The sequence below is a fragment of the Dasypus novemcinctus genome, chromosome 10 (assembly GCF_030445035.2).
Source record: "Dasypus novemcinctus isolate mDasNov1 chromosome 10, mDasNov1.1.hap2, whole genome shotgun sequence".
Lineage (NCBI taxonomy): Eukaryota > Metazoa > Chordata > Mammalia > Cingulata > Dasypodidae > Dasypus > Dasypus novemcinctus.
This window is the reverse complement of record NC_080682.1, coordinates 98,356,265-98,371,753: the sequence shown is the minus strand read 5'-3', so window position 1 is coordinate 98,371,753 and position 15,489 is coordinate 98,356,265. Positions and strand designations below refer to the sequence as shown.

Genomic DNA, 15,489 nt, shown 5'->3' with positions numbered 1-15,489 from the left:
GTATGCTTATAGTAAAAATTAAAACAGTAGAAGAGGGTTCCCTGGAAAAGTCATTTCACCACTTCCCCGAACCATTCCCAGGAGTTTGTGTATCATCCTAGAACTATTTATACATATATAAGCATTAATATTTTTTTCATTTAAAAAACCATAAGTGAAAGCATGCTGTATATAATTTTCTATAGCATGAGTTTTTGTAAGCAATCCTATTTTGGTCAATAATGGGGTATATTAGGGAGTATGGGATTTTTTCTTTAGGAGTAACAAAAACATTCTGAAATGGACTGAGCTGATAACAGCACAATTCTGTGATGAAATTGAGAGTCACTCAATCTACACTTTTGATGGATTGTACAATGGAGATGAGCTTATTTTACAGTGAATGTGTGGTGAATGATAAACTGTGACTAATGGAACAAATATGAAGGTAATCTCTTATGAAACATAACAGATATAAAATATTAACACATAGTGTTAATAATAGGATGGATTGTGGCCCAAGAGTCGGGGGGGGGGCTCGCTCCTGCCGAACCGCCGGCGGGGGGTACTCCCGAAGGGAGCACCGGTTCTCCAGGCATGGGGGACGCGCGGTTTGGGAAAAAACCACGGAGACCGCTTGAGCGCAAGAACAGGTCTGCTTTATTATGGAAGTGCACTAGGTTATATAGGGTTGAGAGGGAGGAGTAAGATGGAGGGAGGGCTAGCTACGGGGCAGTAGTGGACAGGCTGAAGCTTATGGACAGCCCCGAGGTAAGCAGTTACCGGGGAAGAGGGCAGATTGTACATTGGCAATATGGGCGGGACTGGCGGGAAAGATAGCGATGGCTGGAAAGTGGAGGAGGGGTGGCGAGAGGCAGCAACAAAATATAAGCTATGAACTATATATAGAGTAATATGTTCATTCATCATTTATATCAAATGTATCACAACTATGTAAGGTATTAATGGGAGGGCAATGTCTGGGAATGCTGTATGGTATGCAGGATTGTTTTGTTAACTCACAACTTCTCAATTAAAAAAAATTAAAAACCTATTTCATGGATGTCATTCCACATTAGCACATTCAGATTGGATTCATTCTTTTTAAAGCCTGGATAACTGAATTAACTAATTGCCTGTGTATGGACAGTTTGTTGGACCCAGTGTTTCAGGCATAATGTCTTCACATACTGGCAAATGGAATGGGGATGGAGAAGAATACCAAACACTCTCTTTTAAAGTTCACATTTTTGGGGAGCGGGTGTAGCTCAGTGGTTTGAATGCCTGTTTCCCATGTGCAAGGGCCCAGTTCCAATCCCTAGTACCTCCTAAAAAAATAAATACAAAACAAAAGTTTACATTTTACTTTTCACTGACCAATGTTATTAGAATGTATTTCAAGGATTCAAATAGATCTATAAAAGCAGTGTGACCAGACCGGCAGTGTTAATTGCAAGCTTAGAATCTCTTTGGTACTTAAAGAGCAGTACTTGTGATGGTTAGGTTCATGTGTCAACTTGGCCAGGGAAAGGTACCTGATTATTTGATCAAGCTATCACTGGCCTAATTGTTATTGTGAGGACATTTCATGCATTTAATCATTAGTAAGTTGATTGCATCTATGGGTAATTAAACCTACAAACATTTTAGCAATGATTGATTTCAGAAATGAGAGAAGTCTCATCAAATCAGTTGAAGGCCTTAAAAGGAGAAGTGTTGATTTCATCTGTCAGAAGAATGAATTCTCACTTCTACTTTAGAAAGACAGCCTCAATTCATTAAGAGGTGCTTCTGGCTTGCAACCTGCCCTGGACTCAAATCCTCATGTTTGCATGTGACATTTTTATAACATCTCACAATATTTGCAGATATCTCCTGTTGATTCTGTTTCTCTAGCGAACCCTGACTAATACAGTGCCATTCCAATGTCAGTTCTAAAACAAGTTAGTCACATGCTAATGCTTTCTCAGACAGGTAACTGCAAATCACTTCAAGTTGCAAAAGGTAGTATAGCAGTTTGATATGATTGATGAATTCCAAAAAGAAATATTGGATTATGTTTATAATCTTATCTGTACCTGGGCATGATTGAGTTATGATTAGGGCATTGAGTCCCACTGTGGGGACTCACAGATAAAAGGCATGGCAAAGAACAGAGTTGGGGGTTTATGATATAGGAGTTTTGTTGGAGTTTGATGCTGAAGACTTAAGCTGAAGCCCTGGGAAGTAAGCTCACAGAGGAAAGATAAGCCAGCCCCAGGAAGAAAGGAAACTTGAACCCAGAGAAAATCAAGCCCCAGGAATGTAGGAACCCTTAACCCTTGCAAACGTCGGCAGCCGTCTTGCTCCAACATGTGAAAATAGACTTTTGTGAGGGAAGTAACTTATACTTTATGGCATGGTATCTGTAAGCTCCTACCCCAAATAAATACCCTTTATAAAAAGCAACCAATTTCTGGTATTTTGCATCAGCACCCCTTTGACTGACTAATACAGGTAGCTTATTAATAAAAAAGTTCAATATTACTTTACATAGAAAAACAATATCTCAACCTAGATATCAAAATTTTTAAAAAGTGTATTTATTATAAGTTCTCATATTCATTTGTTATGAATAAAAAGGCCCAAAATAAACTTGATGGCCTTGTCAGTTAATAGCTGTTAATGATGAAACAGGATATTTACTGTATAAACTTAGTAGTGGAAAGAATCCCCTTTATAAGGAAGTTGGAAAACTAAAATTTATTAAACATGTTACTTCCAGACTATGTTATATTTTGGAAAATGGCCAATAAGCATTTTATTACAACTTTTTTCCATCACATTTGCATCATAGTGGGTAAAAAACTCTTTTTCTGAGCACATTTTTCTCCTTGAATAGGAAAAACAGTGAACCTTTTGAAAAAGTAGGCAACAAAGCTAAACAGCCATCCATTTTGAAGCATTTGTCTAAATTCTGAAATAATGCAAGTGCTGGATAGCAGAATCTCCCTTACTATGTGACTGTCATAAACAGAGGATGGATGCATCTACTTGGGCACTGAAAAGCCCTTCTGTCATGGCTGGATTTTCAGACAAATTCAATAGTAGTTTCCAGACTTGAACACTGGTTCTTCCATTTCCTGTTAATAACAGGTAGAAAAGACCTGTAAGGTAACTAACTGTTAAGCATGTGCTGGTAGTCATTGGTAAGTCTCAGACCTGCCAGCTGCACAGCAGAGTTCAGTGGATTAGAGACTTCCTCATATGTTGATTTATGTATATCTTTATTGTGCTTTGACTTTCAACATTCAGACTCAGGTCACTCGGTGCATTTAAAGCTTTCTTTTTAATACTGTGGTTTGGACTATTCATCATGATTCCAACAACAGGAATACCACCCAATTTATGATTAATGGCTTGGTTACCTAGAGAGGCTGCTCTATTACTCAGTGACCAAAGCTCTTTCAGTAATTAGTGGGTCCTCAGTTAACTCAAGCATGTAATGGAATTTGTGAAATTGTTCAGCATTCAGGCCTTGAGTGCTTTAAGGATTTTGAAAATTGGGCACAAAAATAGATTACTCACATTTTCAAGATCTTTTATGTTAGCAAGGAGCAAGCCAAGCTATGATAAATTGGTAGAAGGAAATAATTAAAATAATTGTAGAAAATAGTAATTTAGAAATTTTACAATGTTGGATTGGTAAATATCTAAAAAGTATGTTTCATGTTTAGATGATTAATACATGAGGCAGAGTAAGTACCTAAAGGAAAACTATATTTAAAATATCATACAAGAAATATATATGGCTAGAATACTATAACCAAAATAAATATAAATACATTGGAAAAATATTTGAAACAAAAATGTTAGGAAAAAAATCATAATATGTTTAAATTAAAATGACTCCTTGAAACTGCTAATAATATTTTGAGCAATAAATAAATGAAGAATGTGACACAACCTGAAAATTTCAAGAAAATCAGCTACACATCATTCATAAAATATGAAAATATTAAGTATCTCCACTTTGTGAATTTCAATTAAAGCTTTAATGAGATAAAATATTTTGATGAGCAAAGTGACAAATCCTTTAAAAAGAATCATCCTTACAACTATGAAGGTCTTGGTCATATTGCCTCACTTACATATCACCTGATAGGATACTGATTTGTACAATGATTTTGGAAGATAACATGATGTAATGCACCAATTGTTTTTAAGAATGTCTGATTTCTTTATATTAGTTAAAACCACCCAATCAAATAAACAAGCAAAATGAAATTATTAGCTTACAAAATACAGAAATTAAAAATTGTGAAACAAAACCAAAAACAGCCAAAAGTAAACAATACAGGACCCCATGTGATCAGGAACCTGAATCCTTTTATTTCCTTCTTTGCCACCTGCTGTCTTTTGCCTTAAAATATTATGGCAACATAAGTTACTACAATCAGGTACATATCAACATGCAGGAAGGAAGACATAGAAGCAGGGGCATAATAAAGACATGACGGAGAAGTCACTGCAGACATTTGTTTACACATCACTGGCTAGAATTAGTGAGAGGGGCGTATTTCTTAAAGTGATGTCCATTAAGGATTACCAGTATTTAATGTTGCCACCTGACCAACAATAAACTTCAAGTTTTATTTCTCAAGAAGAGTAGGTAACCAATGTTCAGATAGACAATTAGCAACCTCTAGGCTACCGTTTAAGGATTTAACATCTAGGAATGTATTCTATAAAAGCGATTCCCATCTAGGCTGTATCCCAAATAGAGCAAACTATATCTGCATTATTTTTATATCATAACATAATATCTGGAACAATATTACATAATGTGCTTGTACAATGTTTATATATATCATTGGACTGGAATAATCAAATCATGGAACATCCACATAATAGTTTACATTGTAAGAATCAAAACAGTGCTTTTAAAGTTTCTGGTGAAATGACTAAATAGAATGTAATGTTAAATAAAAACTATCATCCAAAGCTAATATTAGCACACTCAGATATTCATATCCACATTTATACATCAATCATGTACTTTTTATACATACATATATGGAGAGAGAGACAGATTAAATACATTTTAGATTGAGGAATCTCCGTTTTCAAGTAAATGTTAAATTAGCCTGCTTTAATGGGTTGCAGGCTCCTCTAACAATCATTGTGTCCACCATTAACTTTTCACTACTTCCACTTATTAACACAATTTCATTTTGCATATTAATTCTTAGGCCATTCAAATTCCAACTCTAGGCTGAGGTTTTATTATAAGCGCTCTTATTCCCCTCAGCACCACTTTGTCTAACGACCCCAGCAACTCAGTGTGGAATAAGTACTTGTGTGTGCAAGTTTTATTTTCTTGGCAGAAACCAGTCATAGATTACTCTCTAATATGCCCTATTCCTCTTCAGTTTTTCATTAGTCTGCCAGGTTATTAAATTGAATACCAGACAGTGATTATAAAACAAGGATTTTTTATTCACAGTTTTAAAATGACATCTTAGTATTTATGAGTTTTTGAGAGGAAGACCACAAAGGTAGAATGTCATTCTTTTCACATCATATCAAGAATTTATACTATTAACAAGAAAATTCACTATTGAAATTAACCTTGATCAGTTGGCTGCAGTAGTGTTTGCCCAGTATTTCCATTGAGAAAGTTGCTCTTTACCCACTTTTCATAATAAAGGAAGTCACTGCATAATTCATATTTAAGGAGTGGAGTGTTATGCCCCATCTCTTTGAAGAAAATTGCAACATAAATGATTTTGAATTCTTCTGCATGGGCAGTATGGCTATTACTTTTTATTTGTTTATTCAGGCACACAGTCAGTAATTTATTCATGTCAGTATGGAGTCATGGAATATATTTATATTTTGTGTTATAACCCAGTTGTAATTCTTTTTCTTTTTAATTTCATGCTCAAATTGTTCCAGGTTAACCCACTGGGGACTTTCTCAGTGGGCTTTTTTGAAACCAAATTGTGGAGGCTAGGTTGAGTACTGTTACTGAAGCAGCTTAAAAGATTGTTCCATTACCTTATTATGCCCATGTTGTCTGAGTCATGTGATACATAAAGGACTAGGGGATACTATGATCATGTGCCCACTGCCACAGATTCATTGCTGTAAAGTTGTTTCCTTGGTCTCTTGTGACATTTTGCAAGATTCTGGTTTTGTAGAGACCTTCATATAGTTGTGTTGACTGAGGCCCTCCAAGCAGCAAAGGTAATCCTGCAAAGAAAATTAAGTGACTATTTCCAATCAAGATGAACAACTTACCCTTCCAGAATGTTTGGGGTCCAATATAATTAATTTGGCACCATGTGGCTGATTCATCTAATAAGTTGATGGAATCATACCAGCTCTCTTATTGGCAGGAATTAACAGAATAGAGTTGGTGTGTAGAATTACATGCAATTGCATCCAATCAAGACATCCACTCACCCCAAAGTTGGCTTCCAGACCTTTGTTCCAGCAGTGGGAATGGTCAGTGCCAGAGGATGGCTCCCATCAATGGACCAAGCCAAACTTCCTATTCAGTTTCATTATTTTTCCATGCCAGATGCTCTCTGGGGGGCTTAATCTTAAATAAACACACATTTACACTTTTTGCCCACTCCTTTAGATCCAAGTACAGGTCTCTTCCTCAGATCTGATCCTACTGATGGCTCATAAATTCTGCATACAGACTCCTCATCAACCAACCATTCATAACTCACAAATGTGTAGGAACACATATATTTTATTCTTTCCTTGGACCACTCTTTTCTCAACACAAAATGCATGAGCAGCTACACCCTGAAAGCAATAAGCATTGGGTGCATTCCCCTTCACAGTCATCTATCATGGACAACCTTGAGTGCTAAGGCAGTGTAGAGGCAATTCATTTGTAAGTGGCACTGATATACCAAGCTTAATCACCCACTAACCAAAATGACCTTCTTTCTTTTACATCAGCTGGTCATAAGAAACTATCATGGAACCAAAGGTGTGGATAAAGGGAAAGGTGATGGTAAATGAATGTCATGGAATCCAAGTATACTGCCTTGTGGTACTTACATGTGGCTTCTGGTCCTGCTTGTGGCTAATCCAAGATTTATTGTTTCAAACCTATAATGAATTGTGCCATTCTCACCTGAAGATGAGACTTTGTCAACCAGACAGGATTTAGGTAATGGCAGGGAGTTCTGGACATTTAGTCCCTTTTTGTGCCATGCTCAAATGCCCTGTACCTCTGTATGAACCAGTCCCAGGTAAAATAATAAGAACAAGGTTTTTTTGTTTTGTATTAAATAGTGTGTAAATATAGCTGTCTACATTGTGATTCTCTTAATGGAGTTTGGCATAAATTCCAAGTGGTATATTTTCCCATCACTACTATTATAATAGTAAAGGAACTGCCAGGTCATATGGCCCAAAATGTTGTACTATGTGCATTCCAGCAAACACCTACTTCATAGCCCCTTCCTGCTTTGGACCCAAATCAAACCTTGCAGTCTTTTCTGTTACACAATAAATGGTTTGGAGATTTTTTTCTCAATGTAGATGTTATCTCTAGTAACTGATGAGGTGTACAAGGAATTGTCAAATTTTAAATTCATTTTTCTCATTGATATTAACATTATTGTTTTGTGTTTTGTTTTACGATGGGTTTTCAAAAATTTCAAGGGGATCAACTGAGATGTTTCTATTCCAAATATCGAAGTCATTCCCAAACATGGCCCTGAACTTAGCATAGAAATCTTGGTAAGTTTGAGAATTTCACCTTCTATGAAGCTCTGCTACTCCTAAACATTCTCTGGGTTTAAGTATGTTAGATGAGAGATTATTTCCTTTGGCAAAGACATTCTCTGATATCCAAGTTTATCCTAAATCAGTTTTTAATCATTGTTGAATGTCACTGTCTTCCTTCAATATATCAATTGCCCTCAACAAAGTCATGCAATCCTATGATTCTTCTAATTATGCTAAATATTTTTTATTTAAGTAGCCTTCACCAAATGTGTCTGTTTTCACTTCCTCTAAAATTCCTGATCTATTTATTTTCTTTCTGACTTCAAACTATATGAACTCTCTTCCACCTTCATTTCCACTCTTTTGCATGGATTGTTTTTCATTACAGCTTTCAAAATCTATTTCCATTATATTTCAGATCTCGTCTCAGAAAGACTAATTTAATTATATCTGTATTAGCCCCACACCATAACCTGTTTTCTCAGAGCACCATCAATTTCTTAAATCACATTTTCAAAATGTAAAAATAATTACTCTAAATATATATATATATATATTCTTTATATACAGATTGCCACCCCCACCCTCCCCATTAGTATACATTATATGAAGGATGGGGCCTATCTTTTTCACATCAGATTTGTATGTCACTGTGTTCTCAGTGTCTATTATAGTGTCTGGGCATTAATAGGCCTCCAGGATACATTTGCTGAATGAATATTTTTCAATTAAACAGCTGGTTGATCAATTGGGTAATTGGTAGCCTGAGTTCCTGACTACTTGAGTTTATATATTACAAGTGATTTAGAATAATTGAAAATTCTTTACAATAGCTAAAATTCTCAACACTTTACCTAGGAGACATGTATCATGAGATAAAGTAATCCTTTTTTTCTTAAACAAACCTGTACACATTATAAACACAATCATCATAATAATCCAGAGACCCCTTAAATCCAATTTTTTATTTCTTCTTTCTTGAATTCATATTCTCTTTTTTATCTTCATTGGCAAATCATAATGTGTCATCAGAATTAGTGAAAATAGGTCTCTATATGGTTAAACTATTTCTAGTTTTCCCATCTGGATTCTAATTTAAGCATTGCTTCTTCATAATTTTCCTTAATTCCAGGCTTGAATTTTTCAAGGTCCTTAGAAATCCATTCCACTGGAACGATATTACATATAGTAAATATAATAGTGTCAAAATTATTTTATGAAATAGCTGTTATAATATTCCCATTTTACCATTGAAAAAACAGAGGCACAGAGATGTTAAACAGTGATTAAGGTCAACATAGCTTCTAAGTAATGATTTGGGAATTCAAACCTGAGCAGTCTGATTTGAGAGTCTGCAATCTCAGGTATGTAAGTGCGTTCCCTCCTATTCAATTCAATGTGAAATGGAAGACAATGAAGTAAATTCAAACAATCAGAAATATGAACATGGAGTTAGTAGTTTCCTTTGAAGGAGAAAGTTTGGACTCATAAGGCAGCCTGTAAAATGGAGTCAAGCCATGCCTGACACCAGATAATCCAAAGAAATCTTAATTTGTCTCAGAAGGAGATATTCTAAAAATTGAAGGAAAAAATAACATGATGCTCTGTAACTCTACATTGTGATAGATATTCTAGGTTCAGAAGAGATTAATGTAATAATTATGATAGTCAATACCCAAAATACAATTCTTAAATGTAATTCTTATATTAATGCACTCATAACTACTTATCTCTTATTTCCATTCAAATCTAGGTAATTGAATCTCACAAAAGGAAGGGAAGGAACAAGATCACAATGAAAGCAGTTAAAAATAGGAATAATAAGAAAATATTAGAGAATAGCTTTCTGTTTTGTAACCTATTGAAAAGTTGGAGGCTATAGATATTTTCAAAGAATTAAATTGAACCACACTGAGTAAACAGGAAAAGGAAAAATGGGTGGAAAAGTTTGGATATAATTAAATCCTTTGGGCAAATGTTTGTGGGAATAAATTTCTTTATATAATATTATAGGATTGTAGCTAGATTGAATAAAATTAGAATATGACAGAAAACATGCACACACAAAATTTCTGGATAAACTCTAGAAGTTATATCCTGAATATCTTGATCTTTTCAAAGACATTTTCCTAGCACCATCCTAATTTTCAAGCTTACAAATTTAAAAATCTTTTTATGTTAATTTACATGAGATGTAAATAATCCTGTTAATTGTGGCCTTCAAACTCATGTTATTTTACTCAAAGTCAAAGGTAATGTGCCAGTAATAACTCTAATAACTCTGATAAGTCTGAGCAAGGAGCTAGTCTCTTGGGAACAAACAAATCAGGAAAAATAATCAGATGCTAGGGAAGGTTCTGTTGTATCAGGAAAACATATTAAGAAAAAACCACCCAGGTCAGCCATCTCTTAAGCAAGTTGCCTGAGGAGAAAATAATTGCATCAATGCTAATTAATTACTTCATATATTACAAATGTAAGATGTAGTGTTCTGTGTTTCTAGAGAGAGGGTTGATGCCATTTTTCCAAGGGAATGAAACTTGTTAAGACTTGAGTGTTTCAGAATTTAGAAGAAGACAACACTTGGAGAAATCATTCCAAATTCTCTTGGTTCTTATGCCACAGACTGCTGTGTTCACTGTAGATCAAACAAGGAGACAGATGGTAGCATCACAGATGTAAATATGAGGAGTTTTCCAGAGCAACTAATTGTAAAATTAATAAACATATGGGAGCAGATATCACTCAAGTGGTTGAGCACCTGCTTTCCATCTATGAGGTCCTGGGTTTGATCCCTCGTACCTCCTAAAAAGCAAACAAACAAAGGAAAAATCCAACTCTCACTGGAGAGCAGATGTAACTCAGTAGTTGAGAGTCTGTGTCCCATGTACAAAATCTTGGGTTCAATCCCCAGTACTTGCTAAAAAAAAAAAGGAATGGTATTAGACACACATATATGCAAAATTGATACAAGATTCAAACTTAAAAAATATATAAGGAATATCAAGTATAGTGATAAAATTATGAATTCCAAGTTCTACACTTCATAAAACCAGCAGATTTATTAAAAAGTTTTTTAAAATCTTCTAAGAGATCTCAAAGAAACCTGCTGTAATGTTAAACTAAGCAAATAACCTAGGTAACCTAGGATTATATGTTGAAAGGTGTCAAATTTTCCTCATTAACATTTAGGTGTAATAAAGTTCTTATTTAATTTTCATTTATTTTATGTTGTTAAGTAACTTTTCTGTCAAACATATTCTAATGAATTATGAATGGAATGAAGCAAACACCACAAACTGAAATATGGATTTTGATATAAAAAATTATAGTCTAATATAATTGAATATTCAAAATCAGTTGAAAAGGAAAATATAAATGAAATTAAATGAAATAAAAATTGGGCATTATTCCCAGAAGGAGAAGAGAAGGGAAAGGCATCAGAAGGAATTTTGCAGGAAATAATGGCTGAAAACTTCCCAAATCTACTGAAAGAGACAGATGTACATATCCAAGAAGCACGGCGCACCCCAAACATCATAAACCCCAACAGGCCCACCCCAAGACATATACTTGTCAAGTTATCCAACGCTCAAGACAAAGAGAAAATTCTAAAAGCAGCAAGAGAAAAGAAAACCATCACATACAAGGGAAGCTCCTTAAGATTAAATGCTGATTTCTCATCTGAAACAATGGAGGCAAAAAGGCAGTGGTATGATATAGTCAAGGTACTAAAAGGAAAAAAATTTCCAACCAAGAATACTCTATCCAGCAAAACTAGCATTCAAAAATGATGGAGAGTTCAAAATATTCACAGATAAACAGAAATTGAAAGAGTATGCCAACAAGTAACCTCCTCTTCAAGAAATTCTAAAGGGAGTTCTGCAGGAAGAAAGGAAAAAACAGGACAGGCAGAGTTGGAGAAGAGTGTAAGAGCAACAAAAAAGACAAAAGGAGAAGAAAAACAAACAAAATATAACAAACACAAGTCCAAACAAAATATGGCTAACATAAATAATTCTTTGAAAGTTATAACACTGAATGTCAATGGATTAAACTCACCTATCAAAAGATTCAGACTGGGACATTGGATAAGGAAATATTACCCATTTATATGCTGTCTACAGGAGACACATCTTAGACCCAGAGATTCATGGAGGCTGAAAGTGAATGGTTGGAAAACAATCTTACAAGCAAAAAATAACCAAAAAAAAAAAAAAAGGCAGGAGTAGCTATATTAATATCAGACAAAATAGACTTTAAATGGGAAAAAATTGTGAGAGACAAAGAAGGATACTACATATTAGTGAAAGGGACAATCTGTCAAGAAGAATGAACAATCATAAATATTTATGCTCCTAACAAGGGTGCCTCTAAATACATGAGGCAAATGCTGGAAAAACTAAGTGAAAGAATAGATTCATCTACAATTATAGGGGGGGAATTTAATATACCACTATCAACTCTGGACAAAACATCTCAAAAGAGAATCACTAAAGAAAAAAATATTTGAACTGTGTATTAAAGGAGCTGGATCTAATAGACATATACAGATCATTACACACAAACACAGCAGGATATATATTTTTCTCATGTTCACATGGATCATTATCCAAGATAGACCATATGTTAGGCCACAAAGAAAGGCTTAGTGAATTCAGAAAGATTGAAATCATACAAAATAATATCTCTGACCACAGTGGAGTGAAGCTGGAAATCTTCAAGGGCCAGAGGCCCAGATTTCACAGCAAGATATGGAAATTAAACAGCACACTCTTAGAAAACCAGTGGGTCAAAGAGGAAATCTCAAAATAAATCAATGACTACCTCGACACAAATGATAATGATAACACAACATACCAAAATTTATGGGATGCAGCAAAAGCAGTACTGAGAGGGAAATTTATACCCATAATTCATACATCAAAAAAGAAAAAAAGAGCAAAAATTGAAGAACTAACTGCACATTTGGAAGAATTAGAAAAAAAAAAACCAACAAAGTAATCCCACAGGAAGAAGAAGGAAGAAAATAACAAAGATAAGAGCAGAACTAAATGAAATAGAAAATAAGAAAGCACTTGAAAAGATAAACAAGACCAAGAGCTGGTTTTTTTGAGCAGATCAATAAAATTGACAAACCTTTAGCGAGACTAACAAAGAAAAAAAGAAAGAAGGTGCAAATACACAAAATAAGAAATGAGAAGGGAGATATCACCACTGACCCCACAGAAATAAAGAGTAGCATAAGAGGATACTTTGAAAAACTATATTCCAACAAAAGCAACAATTCAGAGGAAATGGACAAATTCCTAGAAACACATAAGGAGCCTATATTGGTGAAAGAAGAAATTGAAGATCTCAACAAACCAACCAAAAGTAAAGAGATAGAATCAGTCATTAAAAACCTCCCAACTAAGAAGAGCTCTGGGCCAGATGGCTTCACAAGTGAATTCTACAAAACATTCCAGAAAGAACTAACACCAATCCTGCTGAAACTCTTCCAAAAAATCTAAACGGAAGGAACATTGACTAACTCCTTCTATGATGCCAATATTACCCTAGTACAAAAGACAAACAAAGACACCACAAGAAAGGAAAATTACAGACCAATTTCTCTAATGAATCTAGACGCAAAAATACTTAACAAAATACTTGGTAATCATATTCAACAACACATTAAACGAATTATACACCACGACCAAGTGGGATTCATTCCAGGTATGCAAGAATGGTTCAACATAAGAAAATCAATCAATGTAATACACCATATAAACAGATTGAAGGAAAAAAATCACATGATTATATCTATAGATGCAGAAAAAGCATTTGACAAAAGACAGCACCCGTTCTTGATAAAAACGTTCCAAAAGATCGGAATACAAGGAAAGTTTTTGAACATGATAAAGAGTATATATGAAAAACCCACAGCCAACTTCATTTACAATGGAGAAATACTAAAATCCTTCCCTCTAAAGTCAGGAACAAGACAAGGATTCCCACTCTCTCCCCTTCTATTTAACATTGTCTTAGAAGTACTTGCTTGAGCACTGAGGCAAGAACCAGATATAAAAGACATTCAAATTGGAAAGGAAGAAGTCAAAATTTCATTATTTGCAGATGACATGATCCTATACATAGAAAACCCTAAGAGGTCTACAACAAAGCTTCTAGAACACATAAATGAGTTTAGTAAAGTTGCAGGTTATAAGATCAATGCACAAACATCAGTAGCATTTCTGTACACCAATAATGAGCAAGATCAGGAGGAAATCAAGAAACAAATACCATTCACAATAGTAAATAAAAAAATCAAATACTTAGGAATAAATTTAATTAAAGATGTAAAAAACGTATACACTGAGAACTATACAAGACTGTTCAAGGAAATCAAAGAAGACCTAAATAAATGGAAGAATATTCCCTGTTCATGGATAGGAAGATTAAATATTATTAAGATGTCTATCCTACCAAAACTGATCTACACATTCAATGTAATCTCAATAAAAATCAACACAGCTTTCTTTAAGGAACTAGAAAAACTATGAAATTTATTTGGAAAGGAAAGAGGCCCCGAATAGCCAAAGACATATTGAAAAAGTAAAATGAAATTGGAGGAATCACACTACCTGACTTCAAAACATACTACAAAGCTACAGTAGTGAAAACAGCATGGTATTGGCATAAGGAGAGACACACAGACCAATGGAATTGAATTGAAAGTTCTGATATAGAACCTCATATATATAGCCATATAATATTCGATAAAGCCACCAAACCCTCTCAACTGGGAGAGAAAGGCCTATTCAACAAATGGTGCCTGGAGAACTGGATATCCATATATAGAAGAATGAAAGAGGATTACCATCTCAAACCTTATACAAGGATCAACTCAAGATGAATCAAAGACCTATATATAAGAGCCAAGACCATAAAGACCTTGGAAAGCAGTGTAGGGAAACATCTACAAGACCTTGTAATAGGAAATGGCTTAATTAACATCACACCAAAAGCATGAACAGCAAAAGAACAAATAGATAAATGGGACTTCCTCAAAATTAAAGCCTTCTGCACCTCAAAGGAGTTTGTCAAGAAAGTAAAACGGGAGCCTACACAATGGGAGAAAATATTTGGCAACCATATATCTGATAAGAGACTTATAACTTGCATATATAAAGAACTCCTATATCTTGAAAATAAAAAGAGAAACAACCCATTTAAAAAATGGGAAAAAGATTTAAACAGACACTTCTCCAAAGAAGAAATACAAATGGCTAAAAGGCACATGAAAAAAATGCTCCAAATCTCTAGCTATCATGGAAATGCAAATCAAACTACAATGAGATGCTATCTTACTCCCATAAGATCAGCGGCAATGAAAAAAAACAGAAAAATACAAATGCTGGAGAGGATGTGGAGGAATGGGAAAACTCATCCACTGCTGGTGGGAATGCAGAAGAATCCAGCCATTTTGGAGGACAGTTTGGCTTCTCAAAAACTAGCTATAGATTTGCCATATGACCCAGCAATTCCACTGCTGGGTATATACCCGCAGAACTGAAGGCAAGGACACAAACCGATATATGTACACCAATGTTCATAGCAGCATTGTTCACTATCGCCAAAAGTTGGAATCGACCCAAATGCCCATCAACAGATGAGTGGATCAATCAAATGTGGTATATACATACAATGGAACACTACTTGGCTTTAAGAATAAATACACTACAAACATATGTGTAACATGGATGAATCTTGAGAATCTTATGTTGAGTG

General features: G+C 34.7%; 1 pseudogene; it reads right to left on the bottom strand.

Moving 5' to 3' along the window:
* Nucleotides 1–2,798: 2,798 nt before the first annotated feature.
* Nucleotides 2,799–6,032, bottom strand: LOC101447802 (armadillo repeat-containing protein 10 pseudogene; annotated as a pseudogene).
* Nucleotides 6,033–15,489: the final 9,457 nt, after the last annotated feature.